General features: G+C 32.1%; 1 protein-coding gene across 1 annotated transcript in view; it reads left to right on the top strand.

Moving 5' to 3' along the window:
* Positions 1–16,384, top strand: part of LOC148274725 (uncharacterized) — a gene marked incomplete at its 3' end in the record, with an annotated part of 122,701 nt that overhangs the window by 48,155 nt on the left and 58,162 nt on the right. The gene's annotated exons all lie outside the window — the stretch shown is intronic.

Here is a 16,384-nt window from a genome sequence, read left to right as displayed (position 1 = left end):
GGAAGTTTAAAAAAGTTTTAAAAAAAAAAAACTTTTTTGCTTTTCTTGCGCTGTCCATTCGCTCTGCTCGTCCAAATCAAAGCGGCACCCATTTATTTATTTATTTTGTTAATGCTTGTCTCAGATTTGCAAAATGCACGCATCTCGACATTTGTGCACGCACCTATCATAGATAGATTTACCACACATTTTGAGGATCATTTTAACACGAAATTAAGTCAATATACATGATATTTGGTATTTTTCAAAAAAAAAAAAAAAATTTTATTCAATAAAATATACTTTTTATTACAATATCAATACATTATAAAAAAAAACAAAGTATTAAAATATATGTTGTCCTAATAAACTATTCAATAATATATTATTGTTATCAAAAACATTTTTCACTTTGTGGTATGACATTTTTCACTTATTTGTTATTTAAAAAAAAAAAAATTAAGTGGTGTATACAAATTTATTAACAAATAAGTGTATTCAATAATAATTTGTCAAAGGGTGCCCAGAAAATAGTTTTAATTAATAATCAGTACAGATATAATACGTATAAAATAATAAACATTCAAGAATAGCCATTGGATACATTTTAAATATAGGAAAAAAATATAAACACATATATAAATAGTGCGTGCTTTTAAATGTAATCAAAACAAGACACACACAATCGAAGCAAAACACGTTTTTTGGCAGTGCAGTGAGCAAAATAACATTAATAATGGTCTCATGTTTTGTATCTAACTTCATTTGTTACGAAAAACACAAGTTTTAAGATCATTTCCTTTCGTTTTATTTATTTTTTTTAAGTTAAGAAAACGCTAAGTTTTTGTAACGTTCTCCTAAAATCTTTCAAAGTATTTTACTTAAAAGGTCCCGTTCTTTACTACCCATAACCGATAACGGATCGTTTATGGCCTGCTGTTACAATCCCCAGTTATTTTAGCAAATATCGCGTGAGCCAATGGCTGATTGAAGTCAAACTTTCCTTAGTATGTTGCAAATAAAAAATATATATACTATTGCTAAAGAGTTTCCTTGTTTTGGATGGCGCCCAAGAACTGGGAAATGGTAACCTAGTTTATATGTCTAAGGACGCTCGCCTTTAATAATCGTCGCCAATTCGATACTTTGTCGTTCCAATTTGGGTCAATTTTTCTCAAGGCAATAAGAGCCAAAATTGCTTGCAGCTTTAAAAGAAAAAAAATTGTTTAATTTATCGTTGATTACGCGTTAAATGCTACAAAAACTGTGATTAATGTCTTATCACTAATGGGGAAGTTTAGTGGTTTTTAAAACATTTATTATTTGCAATATTTTGAGTTTGTTCAAATTTTTGTAGACAAGGACTGGATTCAACTCCCTGGGGAGCTGTTAATATAAACATATTACAGCAGAAATAAATAATATTTTAAAGAAGCTAATATAGTAGTCTAGGCATCTACAGGGCTTATGACCAGTCTTGGCTGGTTTAAGTGGCCACTTTGCACACTGTGTAACATTCACCATTCTGCCCATATTTGAACATCTTTATTGATAAATCCACCTGGTCCATAAAGAAGTAAAGAAATTGAAAAAAAAAAATTTTCAGGCGTTGCCTCGTATGTAGGTGATATAATCAAATTAGAAGAATCTCACCCGCATAAATAAAGGTTTCAGCTCTTTAACTTCACAAACATTAACAAATGAAAGGATTGAAGGAATATAGATGTTCAAATATGGTCAGAATGGTGAATGTTACACAGTGTGCAAAGTGGACCCTTAAACCAGCCAATGACAGATCATGAGCCCTGTAGTTGCTTAGACTTCTATATTACCTTCTCTTAAATGTTCTTCATCACTGTTGTAATATGTTAATACATTATAATTTATTTATTTATTTATACCTTTACATTGTTTGTATTATTTTTTTAATACAGCATAATGTTCCCTCACTGGGGAGATGTCCCGTGCCAAGGGACACATTTTACAAAATGTGAAACATGCCTTAAATCAGTTATTTAACAAATTTAACATAATAATAATAATAAAAAAAGGTATGTTATTAATCTAATTAACCTAATTATCATTAACATAGTAAACAATAAAAACTAAAATAATCATAAAAAACACAACCAATTTATATAGACCAATAGACCAAATTTCATAAACAGTACACACATTTTATCTATTTGGCTTGATCCACTCATCGATCCGTACGCAACCCACCTCCACTGTCCATTTCTTAATTGCAATTTTATATTGTGAGTACTTACTAATTGTTTTTATGGATAATGGACGTAGATTGTACACTTTTACCGAGTAGTAGGCCAATCCTCTTTGACCGAAGGTTGTATTATTAATTTTTTTTTTGCAGCATCAGGGTGGAGTATCTAGTAACTCTTGTATTTGTTATGGCTAGTAAGTACTCGTTGCAATATATCAAACTAGTCGCCGAGTGATAAACATGTTTGAAATGACTTTTATACACCGATTATCGGTATGCAGTCTATATTGGGCATTGTATAGTTAAGTTATAATGAAATTCTTTTTAGGAATTCGAACAAAAGTGATTCCTTAGAAATCACATACACAAGATATAAATCCCATTATAAGATCACAATGAGGAACTTCAGCCCAACGGGAAATTGGATACAAAAAATGTTTTCTTACGCGGAATAAAAATTAGTGCATTAAATTGTATCGCAAAGTTTCTTGAAAATGTACAGAAAAAATAATAAAAAATATTTTGATAAAAACGCACTACTTTAAATGACGTCACTGGTTCATGTGAATCAACCTATGATCTGAGATCTATGGAAGATTTCCGGTCTGCTTGTCGCTTCTGGACCAATAGGAAGAACTGAATGAGAATAAGCGGAAATGAACCTCTGACGTCACACGCGGAGTTGTTTCAGAAATACAAAACTTTAAAAAATCGTAGCGCCGATAATACGATCTGTAAAAATTAAAAAAAAAAAATTTGAATTAGTTTAACAGTCTATTAACAAATAAAAAAATTGAAAAAAACCACTGAACTTCCTCATTAACATATTCCTTTAATGATTAAGAACCCTTAGAAGAACTGAAAAAAACTTTCTTGAAAAAAAACTATCTTTCAGAATAAAAAGTCCTTGTAAAAACATTTCGTCGCGGCAAGAATCGGGTAACGCGCCGGAATGACCCAGTTTTGGCTTGAAGCTTGGCGCGTGGGTGGGAAGTGGGAAGTCGTCACGTAATTGCCGAGTAGAGAGGCCTAGGAATACCCTTCCCCTTTTTGCGTGGGTCTCTCGACCCCTTCGCGCTTATCATTTATTCAAAGTGTGTTCTTTCAAACAGAAAATGTTCCAACATGGAACGTGGCACTGAGGTTACCTTTTTGCGAACCATTGTAAAACAAACATGTTTGAATCTAAATTTGTTGCAACAGAGAGAGGAAACAGTTTTGAGAGTGAAATATGAAAGTCTAGGCATTAACAGGGGTTATGACCTATCGTTGGCTGGTTTAAGCGTTTGAATCAATTCACCTACTAGGCAACGCTAAAAACCAATTCCCTATTTTTTACACATCTTATACCAGTTCATTAACTCAACAATGCTTTGAATAGGTCCGATTGCAGACAGGCTGGATTTCCTCCCTAGGATTTGAGGAAATGTGGATGTTAAAACATGGGCAGAATGATTGTACAGAGTGCGTAAAGTGGCCACTTATACCAGCCATTGAATATCATTAGACCTGTAAATGCTTTGATTTCCATATCCCTTCACAGATATGTTTTCCCTCTCTGTTGCAACATATTCAGATCTAAATAACTCCCATGGGAGGAAATCCAGCCTGTCTGCAAACATTTGGACATATTTAAAACATTGTTTTTTTATTTTTTGTTTTATTGGGTAAGAAAACAGTATGTACACAAATATTGACAATTTATTTGTATATTAGTGTAGGACACTCATGCACACACTAAAAAAATTGTTTATCCATAGTACAATAATTTGAACTATGTTAAATACGAGTATAACAAATGTAAAAGAAAATCAATGAAAAAATATGTATATGATAATTAAGTTCAATATCTGCTTCTCTCAAAATTTCTATGACTTTCGACCTAAATTTACATACATACATTGTCATAAAAAATATCAGCCACACTAAATCTATTGTTATATTGGTCGCATATTCTAGGTATAGTAGATTGTTTCAAATAGTTTGTTGACGCGTTTTCTGTGTAAATTAGAATATTTTGTCTCGTCGGTATAGATGGCACACGAAATGGAAGTCTTTCAAGTAGGTTAGGAAAATCAATTTAATTATTTATCAATTTGTATAAAAATAACTGGTGTACATTATTCTTCGATTTTTAAGAGAGTTTATTCCATGGTACTGCATACTTTCAGCATGGTAAGAGAAGTAATAGTTAAATCAAGTTTTGTTTAAATTTTTTTCTTAGTGTGCTGTGGATTATTAATATTTTTTAATTTTTATTTACAACATAAACTTTGCAATAATATATTAAAATTAATGATAGTAAGTATTTGGATATAACCCCTTACCGACTTGTTCTATGTCCCCCGGCTTGAAGACGTGTCGTATTTTCATCACGACACTCGTAACTCTAATGTAACCGGATTGTAGTCCCGTGGCTATTGCGCCGGACTGACCGATCAGAGGTCCGAAGTTTGAACCTTACTCTATTACAACGTTTTTTTCTTAGTGTACTGTGATTTTTATAATCTTATTAATGTTAAATTATTATTGTTTATTACCAATATAAAAAAATATTTTTCTACTTCATGTTTTTGGTAGGTAATAGATTTCTCTGGATTATGGGAAGTCTGCATAATTAGATTGATTTATTTGAATTTTTTATTGATTATCTTTATATATATAATTCCTCTGTACGTGTGATGTCACTGCACTCCATCTCAATGGCTTAACCGATTTACGTGCGGTTTTCTGAGAAATATAGATCTTTGTGCTGTGCGTGTTCGTAGATATTAAAATCTTCAATCTTACAAATAAAAGAGAGGTAAGAAGCATAAATGTGTTATTCATCGATCTACCAGAGTTGCGTTCGAGGAGAATGCATTTACAAAAAAAAATAATGATATTGTTTTTTAGTGTATTAAAAAAGTTTGCTTTTGAATGTTTACAAACAGCATTTGTTTTTTGTGGATCTCAATCAGATTCTTTCCTTAAATTCCTTATAATGTCTACCCATTTATTTTTGTTACTGGATTTTTAGTAACACAAAAATAATATTAAATTCAATACATTTTTAAAAATCGTATTCCTACATAAGTACACCCCTCTGTTGGTGAGAAGACCTGAGTTTGACGTTCTCAAAAATATTCCATATTTTAAAAACTATTAATTTTATGTTTTGGAATTCAACCATAAACAGGTACCTAAGTACCTACTTAAATTCAATATTTGAATATTAACAATTTTTAGTTTTGGAATTTAATCTCAAACAAGTAAAGTACCTAGGTACCTACTTACCAATGAAAAGTCTTTTTACAAGCTAATAGCAGGCAAGCAAACGTTCGGGCAGGACTACGTCTGACGGGTCCGCTAGTAGAAATATACAATATTGTTTTTACTCAAGACCTTCCTTGCAACCACTGTTGAGGAATTTATTTCTTAATTGTTTTTTTTTTTAATAAAATGAACAATTACAAAATTTAAATAAAATTTTTAAAAAAACATACAAAAACTGATTTCAAAAGATGAAAAAAAAGCATTTCCAACGGCTGCCATAGTCATCAGCAGTATATGGCCCAGCCAACCGTATCGCCTCCGCTTAGGAGTTGTCACCGAGGTTGCTGTGAAGGTTTTCTTATTACTTCATTCCTCACAAATTCAAACCACCGCACACCACAGGTTCTTCTGAGACACATATTCTCAAAACTCAGTATTTCACTGTTTTGGGCCCTAGTGAGATTCCACGATTCGCATCCGTAGAGGAGAATAAGTGTTATGCAGGCATTAGATAGGCGGCATTTGGTTTTTACGAAATAAAATATTTAAAAAAAAAACAATAGTTAATGAATATCCACCCACCCTAATGTTACCGTGGCGGGTGGATCGGGACGACACTTCTGAAATGGGCCTTAGTTGGATGTTATAATTAAATTAACATGTAGTCATATGTGAAGTTCGATCCGGTACTTGAGTGAGGAACTGTTTCAAAACTGGGTCAGCCGTGTTTTGATGGCAGATACTTTAAAACAATGGTCCTTTAAGTGTAAAAAGCGCTTAAAATATTTTTTTTAAATACAATACAAATCAAACATCTTTGATTATAACCAGTTGCACAAAAAAAGTTACGTTCTCATCAAAGTGATTTTCGATTTTTTTTAAGAGTGAATTTTTTTTTTAAAAGAGAGAATAAATGTAATTACTAAATGTCATAAAATATTTGTTTGTTACCACTTACCGACTTTTCTATGTCTACCGGTTTCGAGACGTCCCCGGCTCTTCGTCAGGACACCAAATTAACCAACATGCAAAACCCACTATACACCTCCACCATAGTTGTTGCCCAAAAATATAAAACCAACACGAGATGCATTTTAATGAGCACATGCACTGATTAGGACAAACATGCACTGATTTGATTGTAAAAATATTTTCTATTGTTTGAGAAACATTTTTAAAAAGGCAAGGGGGTAAAGGGTTTAATTAGTGTCCTGACGAAACTGGTAGACATAGAAAATTCGGTATGTGGTTATATACAAATACAGGTCGTTTACGCCGGGGTTCCGTTCCGAGAGAAACCGCATCGGCGTAAAATAAACACAAATATTATGGAAGACCTAAGGTTAGGTTCCGTGTCAAAATTCTAAGAACAATCTTACTTGTTTAATTAATACAAATCCCATATACTCGTATATTCCAAATAAATTATAAATGTATTTAATAAATATAGTTTAAATTCGTTAACAAAATAAATGATAATCTCGTGATATAAATAATGTTTTTTTTATAATAAATATTAACTCACCTTTTCGTCGGTACTAAATTAAATTCTCACACCTTTTCTTCGAAAGCATTCAATTTCATTTGCATTGATTGTTGCTTCCTTTTTTGTAGAATCATATCATCAACTACAAATATTTGAATATTTATCTCATTATAATAATAATAAAATAAAACATATTTTCATAACTTTTTATTTTTCTAAAAAACAAAACGAAAACTTACTCGAGGACAATTTCACTCACACAATAGGCTGCTCGCGTACACGGTGCTAGAATAAAACAACGTGTAAAAGTGTGTCTACTGTCGTCTGGTGTCAGCCGAACTGATGAATTCTACGCCGGCACCAACCGGCGTAATTGTTAATCGGATCGGCGCAAGACGACGTTTGCCTGTATTTAATAATATTTAGTAAAATGTTTGACCACAAAGTTAATGTTTAAAATATTAATAATAAATATAATTAGTTTGAAACCCTTGAAACACTTAATACAAACAATCATACTGTTCGGACCAATTCTCAACCAAATCCATATCTACCTACCCGACCTCCCTATTTCCTAGCGTACTCCATGTAACAATAATTCTACATGTGAGTGCCGGAATTAACATTATACTATCAGTACTAATCTAACATCAAACAAGTGAAGTGCTCAACTAATCTTTCCTCAAGCGAGCTGTGCCTGCGTCCTTTTAGACCGCCAGCTCCGTATAAAAGTGCCAGAGTCTCACGACTGCCAGCTTCACATGCCAGGTTCCAGCACTCATCGCGCCTCATCATCAGCAGGTTAGTGGAGTTGCGCAACCTTCCTTCCCCAACAATACACTCCACTTACTAAATTTTCCTCCTCCTAGAACGAGGTATTCCTCACACCTCGTCCATTCCTCAAGACATACTTACTAACTTTATTGGTTCTACATACTTATTTACTTGTACTTAGGAAATAGGTACTCCTGACATTACAACAATAACCAATAAACCGAAAATTAATCTTAATTTATCACATATTATTCATGTTAGTTGTTTATACATATTTTCTTTTTCATTAATCAATTATATTTCATTAAAGGTACATGCGTTTTTAAATCCATACAAATCTACTTTTATACATTTAGTAAATGTTATGACTGTAACTCTCCAAAAAAAGAGACTAACTCTTGTGCTTGGAGAGATTGACTTACACCGTTATATTTATTTATTTATTGGAATTTATAAAAATGTTAATATACGAATACATGAGAAAAAAAAAATTACAGGATATAAAAGAAAAAACAGAAAATAATGATACATCCATACTAATCAAAAATGAATGCAGTTTTTACACTTGTTCAAAAAATTTCTTTAGATTTACCTTGAATTTTTTTATAGATATATTTGTTTTAAAAGTTTTTAGGTTATTGGGGAGATTATTGTAATTTTTGACACTTTTGAAGACAAAGCTATTTTGACCATGACTTGTGTGGAATATAGAAATTTTAATATAATTTTGGTATCTGAGTGACTTATTCATCTGAAATTCTTTTATTTTTTCTTCTTTATATATTTGTACGATGGATTTTTTTTTAAAAATAGTGTCTACTGTATGAACTTTTAATAATTTATAAATATAATTTCCGTATTAATTGTTGAAAGTTTCTTTAAAATAACTTAATTAATCTTTGTACTATTTTAAGAGGGTTTAACATATTGGCGTATGCACCACCCCATCCAACAATACCATATTTAAATAAAATAATTATATTAGTATAAAAATGCATTATTCTTTGATTCATTATTTAAACCAAAACAATATGCCTTCAAAAATATAATTCCCCCTGATTTGAATACAGTTGTAATAAATATAATACATTTGACGCTCCTCTGGGCCCATGAAATGGGTAGATCAACAAAAAAAATAGAGCCAATGACTACAATAACCCTTTTAAATCCAAGTTTATTGTAAAAAATATGAAAACCATTTTTGAGAACGGAATAAGGAAGTCTAACCAGTTACAGCGCTTATGATTTGTTATTGGCGGGTTTAAGTGGCCACTTTATGCACTGTGTCACATTCACTATTTTGCCTATGTTAAAACATTCACATTTTTTCAATTCTTCCATCTGTTGATTTTAGTGAAGTTGAAGAGCTGAAACCTTTATTGTTGTGAAGAGATTCATCTGATCGAATTATTTCACATACCAGGCAATGCCTGAAAACAACTTATATAAATTATAAAGTTTGAATATTTTTAAGTTTTAAAAGGTTTAGAGGCTCTGATTCAATAGTTGTTTTGTAACGAGCCGTTTTCTTGTAGGAAAAGCTCTCCACTTCCGGAAAGTTTGTTTTTAGCAAGAACTCGGAAACTCTTTACAAAATTTCTCTGGCTTCATATATTACAAGGTGAAAGTGGAATTACTTCTGATGGAAGTCATCTTCCGTTTTGCACATTAATATATTTTATTTGTAAACCGTTCTAGAATAGATATATTCAACAAATTATTTGTAAATGAATATTCTACTTTTAATGATAATATTTTAAACATATTTTGTAAAGGTTGTCTGAGTCTTTTGTTTAGTTTTGTAATTTCAGTCTCTGGTCTCGTTTTAGAAGGTTTAATATGATATTGTTCTGATATTCTCCTATTGTGTCCATGTTTCCCTTTTTTTTTCAAGTTTTAATTCTTCGTCTACAATTACATGTGTGACCAATTTATGAATACATTTTACGGATTCTAGTTAAAAGAGTACAGATACATTTAATTGTTTAGTTTGTTTAAAAAGTTCTTTAGTTGCTGTTAGGTAACTAACTAACTAACTTTAATATTTTATTTTGCTGACTTAATAGTCTGTTTATGTCATTTTGATTTCCTGTTCCCCACAGTAGTTGCATTTACCATATTTTAGTTTTAACGTACCTAGGCTTCATAATTTAGAATTTTTTCAATTTTTAGAACAAAATAATTATTTGATTAAAAAAAAACACTAGATAGTGTCGCCACCATAGAATTAAGAAAAGTCCAGAAACTGCATACGCACATCAAACAGAAAGCGACTAAACTACTCAAAAATGAGTAGGTTTACGTTTTGACCCATGAGTTTCATTGTAGACGTCGCTCAGTACGCAACTTCTTATTCGAATTCAACTATGCCGTGTTGTGTCCTTTTAAAGTGTAGAAATACTGCTGGGATCTTAAAAAAACAGGATGCAATAACATTTCATGTGTAATTAGCAAATAAATATGTATGTAGCAAATGCATTACTTAAAAATTGAATTATTTTTTCATCTGTTAGATTGTCGAATAAACAAAATGAATATATCGTTAGTGTTGCTAGGGTAGTAAATTTTTTACTCTACTTTGCTCATCTAATGAGAGAATTTATGAAAATTGGATCTCGGATATCGTGAACATTTGACCGAAATTATCTTTATAACATCAAATATTATTTAACATGATACAAAAATATCCGTTTTATGTAAAATAAAATTTGTTCTATATTTTAAGTTTGAAGTACATTTATTCGATTACTCTTATTAAATGACCCTTTACTTATCTACTCTGTTATGTCAATCAATATTTCTACGTGCACAATAAAACTTAAAAGAAATTACAAGATGGCTTTTTTAACCTTACATTTGTGTTATAATTATATTGTTTTCCTATCGTGCAACATTACGCGGCAGCATCACGAATGCGCGCAGCGAATGTGAGGCATAGTGGGGGAATTATTGGACACAGTCCGATGTATTTAAATATGATTCTACGCTCCTTCTAGACTATTCTGAATTCTATGGTCGCCACTAGCTAATTAAATTGTTGATCTGAATTGTCCATGTCAATCGTCTGTCTTTTGTTAGTTTTAAGTATTTAACGTGTTAATTTTCAGTTAGTCGGTCAAAATTTATGTAAACCTAGATTTTATGTATTTTTTTTCTAGATTCTTTATTTTCATATTTTTATGTTTTTTTTATATCTAAAACATGTTCATTACCAACATGGAATCTTCAAATTTTTATACAGATATACACATTTTCGTCCAGGAAATTCAATTTTACTTTAGATAATTAAAGATAACTCTGTTAACTTCCCATAATAATTCAGGCCCTGGTGGTTATTGTACGACCTTCATTAAACACAATTTGTCAGGCGCTTAGGCATTGTGCAAACACTGAACAACACGTTAAATTATAATATAGAACGGGGACGTCAATATAAAATGGCGGCCCTGTCTCATATTGGCGGGAATCGCTTAGCGCTGTCAAAAATCTGTCGCGGCAGAATTTAATATTACGTAAAGCGCTTAATCCGGATTTCAAATGAAATTTCAATCATCGGAATATGGTTTCTTTAATAATGTTTTATGTAAAAGCCGAAAGAGGCATGCGTTGATAAGTAACTGTGGGAATAAATGTTGGGAAAATGGGGTGATAATGGCAAGGAATAATATATTACGTGTGATCTGCTTTTTTGTTAACTAAGGGATCTTTCGATAACAAAAACTAATTGACGACATTAAACAAAGGATTAACAAAGCATTAGTTGCACAATGAAACCTTTATTTTGATAGAAAACACGATACTTTACAAGCAACAAAAATCAAGAAAATTATTTAAAATAATTACCCTGATTGATATATTTATTTTTTTAAATGTTAATAAAGTTTTCTCTAATACTTCTAAATAAATATTTTTTTCCAGCAAGTAAGGTGAAATATGAGTAAAACGCGTAAGAAATTTCTGAAATTTTATTTTTAAAGTTCTGTAACGAATTAGTTAATACGAGTAGGTTCTGTATGTCAATTGTTAATTTATTTAAAACTTCAATTACAAAAAAAATACTTTGGCGGACTTATTGCTAAAAGCAATATCTTCCAGCCAACAAAAATAAAGACTGGACATAAGAAAAGATTGGTCAAAATTTTGTTCTAAAAAACCATGAATATATATTAAAAGATACATGTTAAACCTATGTTAAAATAAAAAAATTAAAAAAATAACAGCTGTTTTTAAATTGGGAGATGAGGTTTGCACATAATAACATTAATATATATTTTTAAAAGTATATTGTGTTATACGTATTAAAAGATGAGAAATGTGGGATCAGATAATGATTTTGGAAGTAGAGAGAAAAAAGAACCAAGGAAAGCAAAAGGGATAATAAAAAATACATTTCAGGAATAAAAAAGCAGTAAAAACTCAAGCAGTTCAGGATTCTAGGGATAAATAATAATGTTTCAGGCGTTTCTTGAAGGTGGCTAGAAAAATTAGCCCCGTTATTTGTCGCATGGTTGCAGTGTTGCTGGAACTGATTTTTCCGAGCTAAGGCCACTTGCGCTCATATTGCCGGTCCTTTGACTCGCGCTCAAAAACCGACAAAGTAGGGAGCGGTGGGCATGACAAGGAGCATGACGTGCAGCATGCCAAGTAATGTTGCCACACTACGCCTCATTTCCTCGCTACTTCCCATGCCACTCGTCGAGTGTGCGGCAAGCCCATTATGTTGTAAAAATATCAGTCTGCCCCAAAAAAACACTAAAAAGAGCGTAGGTAGTTGGGTATCCATGGGATGTAATTTTTTTTTAGACACAATATTAAAATTTAATGTGACAATAGGCGTTTCTTTTGACATCGCTCTTTTTACGGCTAAACCTAAGTGTCTGTTAAATAAAAAAATAATGTGTTTGTCGGATTTCATTTCGTAACCGGAAGCGTGCGATGGTCTAGTTAAGTCCCTCAGGAACAGTACCGGAAGTTGTATTTTCCATGGCCAAGTGTTTTCCGGAAACAACTCTTGTACGTTCAAAATAACTAAATAACAAAAATACAAATTTTCAGTATTCAGTTAGTTTTTATTTGAATTTCATATTTTAGCATAACACTTAACATTAGTTATTATCACCATTTCACAGATCACAGATCATTTTTATAGAAAGAGCACATAAATACATAAATATATAACACTTCATATCGTCTTGATATGTACCGATGAAAATAGCGTTTGCAATTGCGGCTCTGGTTACAATAGAAAGTTAACAGAGTTATCTTCGACCGTCTACAACGAAAAACCGATATTTTTTTACGAAAATGAGTATATTTTCATGAACATTTCAAATCTCTTCGTCGGTTACCTATAATTAAACATGTTTAAAATAAAAAAAATGTATGCATATTTTGCTCATTCCTACAAACAACTTCAGTTTACTTTGTAGATAAAATTTAAAATAAATTTTAACGTCCCATTGGTAATCGAGGCCCTGGAGACACAGTGCGGACATTCCTACTCTATGTATATCGAAGATCGACATTCTGAATTTGCAACGCGGCGACAGCATTAATCCAGTTACTGTATAATCTATGGCTAAAACGAGAATAAAATATTAGAATTTTACTAAAAATAAAATTTAAATACTTACACATTTATCCATATTTATTTTTCAAAGTGAACTAGATTTCCGGAGGCATTATTCTTGCCATCAACAATTTTTTTTTGGGGTGCGGCTATTATTCATTCTGTCCACATGGCTCAATCATTGTAATCTTCTTATTTTTTGAATTGTGCAATGTAAAGTTCGCCATACAGTGGCTCTAATTCATAATTAAAGACTACCATATTCGCTTTTCTAAAATGTTTTGCATCCCTGTAGAAACGTTTGCTGTTTACGCGGGGAAAAGCAAAGACAAATAATAATAAATAAATAGATAAATAATAAATTAATTAAAATTATTATTGAAAGAATTAGAAGGGGGAAAGGAGAAAAATATTTTACTCATTTTACGACAATCTATAAATTTATTCATTTTTTAAATATGGCACCTTACGTACCTACCCTTGATACCCACCAGAAAGGATTAATAAAAAAAAGTTATTTTAAGTTAAGTTTATTTTACATTTCTATAATATATAATTTATCATCATCCACGCCCAATGGTGTATAGGAAACAACATAGGGAACACCAATCGCAGCGCATCTCGATGGTTTTTTGTTAAATGAAGGTAAGATAATCAGTTGTATGCTTCATATGCCAGTCCAGGGACTGTGAAATATTCTGGTGTAAAATAACCTTTAAAAAAAATATATATTATGCCAACCACGTCGGGAATCAAACCTAGTCTTGCATGGTAGGCCAACGCGCTAACCAGTAAACCACGAGACTGACGTACATATATATATAAATACATATTATAATTTTATATTTAACGTTTCTACCTCTCTAACGGAGTAAGATCAGGGACTATGAAATATTCTGGTGAGAAAACACTTCTTCTTCTTTCTGTGCCATAGCAGGTCTCCCCGACGTTGGCAATCACTCTAGAGTAGGCATTCCGGTCCCGTGCCAACTGGAACAGCGCCTCCCGTCCAGTTGCGGATGTTTCTCAGCCAGGACTTCTGTCGCCTTCCAATTCCACGCTTTCCCTCGATCTTCTTCATCATGATCAGCTGTTGAAGCGCATATTTGCTTCCGCGCATGATATGGCCCAGATGTGCGAGTTTTCTCTGTTTTATTGCTGGCAGTAGTTCTTTAGCGGCACTGACTCGTCTCAGCACCTCCACGTTGGTAACTAAATCTGTCCACGAAGTTCTCAGCATTTTCCGCTGAAGCCACATTTCAAAAGCCTCTATTCGGTTCATGGAGTTCACCTTAAGAGTCCACGTTTTAACCCCGTAGAGCAGTATAGACCACACATAGCACTTGACCATCCTCTATCTCAGTTTTAAATTAAGACTATCACTGCAGAAAAATGATTTCATGCCATTGCAAGCTGATCGTGCTATTTCTATTCTGCATCTTATTTCTCTATCCGGATCCAGATCAGAAGTGATTTGACTGCCGAGGTATTGAAAGTTAGTCACTCTCTCGATTGTTTGACCATTTATTCGCAATACAGCAATATTGTGAGGGTTTCCGCTTGTTTACACCATCATCTTTGTTTTGGCCACATTTATTTTCAAGCCCATTACTCTAGCAGCTTCGTCAATTTTACTAAGTAGTTTCTGAGAAAACACTCTTTTAAATAAATATTTCAGATCTGCCATGTCGGGAATCAAACCAGAGACCTCTTGCTTGGTAGGCAAACACGCTGATCACTACACCACGAGGCTGACATAATATGAATATATATTTAAAAAATATATTTAACGTTTCTACCTCTCTAACAGAGTAAAATGCTCGTGTTTAGAGATCCCTCTCGACTCCCGTTCGTTTTACAATTATTTTTATTATGCTTTTTTTGGTATTACTTGTAAAAAAGCATCCCCCATCAAAACATATATTATTTTACTGACCCCACAATGTGATTTCAGTCGGCCGTCTATGCTTTAGATGTTCCTGTGCCTGAAGCGTAAGACTGATCACCTTATTTTGTGATGAAACTCGTGAAATAATTAATATTAAGTCAATTTTAAAGAAGATAATTTTGTATCAAGTTCCAAGTCTTGATGAGTTTTTAATTCAATTTGGTAAAGTTAAACCATCTCCTGGCTTCGATTAAAGTTAAACCTTATTTATTTGGAGGCTTTGGAAATTTCTGTTATAAATATTCTGAAAGATTATTTTTATATTTTTAATGCAATGCGGCTTTAGTAAGGTCCGTAGGTGTTCAAAATTTTCAATCGAATCTGTCAAAAAAAAGTTAGGAGCATAAATCTTTTTTTCATTGACTTACCAGAGTTGCGTTCGAAGAGAATTGATGTACAAAAAAAATGGAAGTAATGTTATTTTGTGTTTAAAAAAAAATTGTTTTTGATTTATAATAATAATAATATTTGGCTGATTAGCGCCATTTTTGTTAATAAAATCACCTCAAGGGCGCTTTACAATTGTATATCTAAACTTACATTCTAACTTAACTTAAGTGATATATTTAATTTCCAGATTTAAAATTGAGGGTATGATAGTCTAAAGAAGTGGGATTTTAGTTGACATCTGAACTGACTGGGACTGTCGATGATTCTTAAGTTTGAAGGCAATTGGTTCCAGGCAGAGGGGACGGCGGCGGCAAAAGCACGATCTCCAAATCTAGTGTTTACAAACAACATTCGCTTTTTATTGATCGCAATCAGATTATTTCCTTACATTCTTTATAATTTTTTATTTCATTTTATTGGATTTTTGGTAATACTAAAATAATATGAACTGACATTTAATACATTTTTGAATATCGCATTCATAAATAAAGTGCACTCCTGTTGGTGAGAAGAACCGAGTTTGACATTTGAGAAAAGAATTCTATATATGAATAATAATAATTTTTCGTTTCGGAATTCAACCATAAACAAGTACCTAGGAATCTACTTGGCTATTAAAAAAATGTCTAAGCTAATAGCAGGCAAGCCAACGTTTGGGCAGAACAAAGTCTGTCGCGTCCTAGTTCATTATAATTAAATAAATAAAAATAACTTTGTTTTTAACCACTTTTTTTCTTATACCGACTGGTTTTAAAGCTATAC

The sequence above is a fragment of the Micrasema longulum genome, unplaced genomic scaffold (genome assembly GCF_059751315.1).
Source record: "Micrasema longulum isolate JH-2025_06_02 unplaced genomic scaffold, ASM5975131v1 h1tg001597l, whole genome shotgun sequence".
NCBI lineage: Eukaryota > Metazoa > Arthropoda > Insecta > Trichoptera > Brachycentridae > Micrasema > Micrasema longulum.
The sequence above is the reverse complement of the archived record's forward strand: the minus strand, read 5'-3'. Positions and strand labels throughout refer to the sequence as shown.